Genomic DNA, 4,543 nt, shown 5'->3' on the forward strand with positions numbered 1-4,543 from the left:
GAAATCGTCCTAAAATGGACAGTTCTTTTAGAAAAGATCGATCATATATCCTTGCGAGGAATAATCTGGTGCGTTCAAATCGACTTGTTATGGGACATGTACTCCCGGTTATTTCCAAATAGTTTATTGGAAGGATATTGATGTAAGGATGAATGAAATAAACCTAGCATTCATATATTGAGCTCGTGGATATTAATCCTCATGGTTTGAGTTATAACATCATTCATCATTTGCATTTGTGTATGTGATATATATTATGTGTCTGTCTGGATGTGATATTTTGTGCAATTCCACACCGTCAATGAATAATGTTGTCTTACTCCCTTTTCTTTCTGTTTGTCTTTGGTTCACGTTCATGTTCAAATGGACCACTCTACGAGGTTTCAGAGTTACTACTTCTCGATGTCTCAAGAGGGGGCATGAAGGATTGATGGAGATCGATACACCTACACGAGCCCTTATGCCTTAGAGCTGGAGATGATTTGTGATGGCTCTACAATGCGCTTCCCATCCCATCATGTGGTGCTGGAGGCTTCCTTCACCTTGCCTGATCGGAGGCTGACACCTGCAGTGTCGTCTACTCAGTCTGCGACTACTCACAGACCAACTACTGCAGGGCCATCTAGGAAGCAACGGAGCTGGGTGATGTGATCAGTTCCCCACCATGGAGGAGAGCCACTCGATGGACCATGCTCGAACCCCAGGCGGATGCAAGGGCGGTGACTAAGTTGCAGTATTCGTCCTATGACCCAGAGGAGGAGATGAAGGCCAAGAAGGAACCAGAAGCTGAAGATGAGGACTATATGAAGTTAATATGCATCGAGACTTCATTGAGGTAGTAAACTTCTCCTCCGACTCCGAGATGGAGGAGGATCTGAGCGATTGTTTTAGCGCACCCGCTGACACTAGAGCTAGCCATTAGAAGCCATTTCCATTTCTATTTTGCTTTTTGAGTAGGGTATCTGTGAAGGGTACTTTTTGATGTGTTGAATGTCTTAGCCTTTTTATATAGTTTCAGTTTAGGCGAAGATTTCATTTCGCCTTGTATTTTGTACTAATATTTCCCGTTCTTTTAATGAAGTATTATTCAAAGATATGTTGAGTTATTTTCGGTTACCATTAGGTAACGATTTTTTATTTTCTACAATATATGTTACTTAAAGTGATATTTTGAAAATGAAACGAAGATAAGGAAAAGAATTTTATATTACATTTTTCAAAACTTTTTTACCCATTTTTAGCTATATTTTGGAGTAATTTTCGGGGCGTTACAAGTTCTCTTTACTTGTGTCCCTAATAATATTGTTCCTCAAGTTAATGAACTGATTTGTATGGAGAACATCAAAATAATCGCATTATTGAAAATGAAGTTGACGAACTTATAGTAGAAGAACCACAAGAAATAGCATTAAGAAGATCTCAAAGAGAAATAAGATTTGTTATTCCTGATGATTATGTGGTTTACCTACATGAGTCAGAATATGACATATGAATTGAGAATGACCTAGTTACATTTTCACAAGCCATGGATAGTGACAACGCCGATAAATGTTAAATGTCATGAAAGATGAGTTAAAATCTATGAAACGAAATGAGGTTTGAACCTTGAGACCTTTTAAATGATATTGCAAAATGTTGGTTGTAAGCGAGTTTTCAAAACTAAACGTGATTCTTTTGGTAACTTCCTAAAATGGTGGTAGCTATCTGGTTGCCATTGGGCATGGTAACAAAGAGAACATTGATTTGTTTGTAGGTTTGGAATTTTGAAAGAGTATGACATACATGATCCACAACCCTTGTATCAAGGTATCAGTCAAGAGATTTAGTGTGAGAGTTCAAGAAGTACCTTTATCATTGGATTCACTAGACCATGTGCTGAATTGGTTGGTGTCATGATTACTTCTTGAGGGTTGCTGCATTATGGACAAAATAGTCTAGTGTTATTGTGGAGTGATATTTACTCCAGTGGTATGCTCATTGTTCTTGTTTGAAATGACATGCTCCCTTATTTCCTTTTGGGAGCCATGCTCACATGGTTCTTCTTCAATAGTGACAAGATTATTGTTGGGATGCTTGAAATATGTTATCGTGTTAGTCCCACATTGTCTAGTATTGGAATACATTAGAGTAACTCATGTTATATATTGGACTCAAGTCCCTTGTTATAATGTGCACCAGATATAAGCATCCAATAGAAACATCCCATGGGCAGGTGGGACTATGGGTGTGCTAGGGTATGTAATCCTTATTCTCTAATATTATATTGGTAGTCGCTCAGCGCTCCCGGGGACGTAGGCATAGTTGGCCGAACCCCGTTACCAAATTCTCTTGTTTCTTTTCTTCTATTTATTTTATGCCCTTTATTTGATTGCTTATGGCCAACGCTGTACAACGATCGCTTCCGTTTCACCAACAATTGGTATCAGAGCCAATTGGTAGTTGGATCTTAACCCAGATATCAGATAATGGCTAAAGAGGGTGAAGGCGTGATGGCTAGACAAGGTGTGTCAAAGGTAGTGGCAAAAATAGAGTAGATGAGTTGAAGGTAAAGAAAACATGGCGGAACTATGGTGTGGGCGATGTATGTGTTGATCCAGAACCCCATAAGTTCATGTATTGGGTTAGGATCAAGGTGGAGATAAGGACTCATGTGTTGAGTTTAACCCATGGACAGATGCTAACAATATCTCTCTAGATGTTCAGAGAATGTTCTCATTTGAGATGAGAAGTGAAATATCCTAATGGCGTGTCTAAGACGTCATAGTGAAGGATGTTAATTGTTAGAAAATCTACAAAAGCACAGAGGCGTTGGCTGACTTTGATGTAGGTGTAACATGGGCGTTGGCTTTGATGCAAGTTGTAACACGAGCATAGGTAGAGATGCAGGGGTGTGACATGCGCATTGGCTTGGATGCAAGGATGTGACACATACATTAGTTAGCATTGACACAAGGTGTATACTGTGGTATACTCCTTATGACGGAGTATGATAGTTATTTTAAATTAGGATTGTCGGAATAGACAATGGTGGTAGCGGTTGAGGCTTTCCAAGGAAGCTCCAAGATTCAGTTTGACTGAGTATTGAAGTGGACGATTGTTGGTGAACTTTTGTGTAGATGTTCCAATATATCGAAAGACTTCCTAGCAATAGGTGGCTAGGCGACATGTTCCTTTTGATGGTGGTACGGGAAGCTGCACTACAAGTTTGGAGAGCTATACTCTTGGTAACATCATTAAGGATACTTAGAAGGTCTATGTTGTAGTGGAGCAGTTAAAGAGAATTAGACATTAAACAAGGTGAAGTCATATATTCGCTAAGGTGGAAATTCTTGTGTAGATTTCCTAAGGAGCGAAATATTCGTCTATTTCAATCAAGGTGGAGATTATTGGGATGCTTGAAATATGTTATCGTGTTAGTCCGACATTGTATAGTATTGGAATAGAGTAGAGTAACCAATGTTATATATTGGACTCAAGTCCTTGTTATAATGTGCATCAGATATAAGCACCAAACAGAAACACCCCATGGGCAGGTAGGCCCATGGGTGTGCTAGGGTTTGTAATCCTTATTCTCTAATAATATCTTGGTAGCTGCTCAACGCTCCCGAGGATGAAGGTACAATTGGCCGAACCCTGTTAACAAATTCTCTTGTTTCTTCCCTTCTATTTATTCTATGCCTTTATTGGATTGCTTGTGGTCAACACTGCGCAACGATCGCTTCCGCTACACCAAAAATTATTAATGTTATAATTCTTAGAATAGGCAGGTGGAAACCATGCTTCTTTAAGCATTGATCAATAGTCTGACTAGCCCTGTGGCAAAAGATGCAAACCTTGGTCCATCTTCCACTTGGACCTCTTGTAGAATTTCTGCCTATTTGATACATCCTTCCTCTACCTCTTCCTTTGTTTCCTCTAGAATTCACTCCTACCTTATTGTTGATGTTATCATAGTTCCCTTGGTTCTCCATATTGATTAATAATAAGCCTTTCTTGTTTGATGAAAAATGAAAAGGATTTTTTCATTTAAGGAAGTGGATCCATCAATATGATTTGTGACCCCACTCCTTCATATTGGTCATTGAGCCCATTAAGGAAGCAAATGACATGGTCATTTTCCCTATATCCTTTTATAGTGGGAATTAAGTTGCAACTACACCTTTGGATGCATGAACATAAGGAGATATGCCTAAAATTGTCTAATTCTTGCCAAAGACCTTTTATATGTGTATGGTATGCTCCTATACTAATGTCCCCTTGTTTGTAGGTATATATTTTAGCCAACAATTGTGAAATACGAAATACATCACCTTGGTAATATCTTTCATGCAAATCATCCCAAATTTCAAATGTTGTATTCATCCACAAAACGCTTTGAATAATGGAAGCATCAATGGACAGTGTTAACCAAGAAACCACAAACTTATTGCATCTATCCTAAGCTTTGAATGTTATATCATCAATGACAGGTTTTGGAAGGGAACCGTCGATAAACTGAAGCTTGTTCTTTGTCTTGAGGGACATGTAAACATCACGGGACCAA

The sequence above is a fragment of the Lupinus angustifolius genome, chromosome LG06, assembly GCF_001865875.1.
Source record: "Lupinus angustifolius cultivar Tanjil chromosome LG06, LupAngTanjil_v1.0, whole genome shotgun sequence".
Classification (NCBI taxonomy): domain Eukaryota; kingdom Viridiplantae; phylum Streptophyta; class Magnoliopsida; order Fabales; family Fabaceae; genus Lupinus; species Lupinus angustifolius.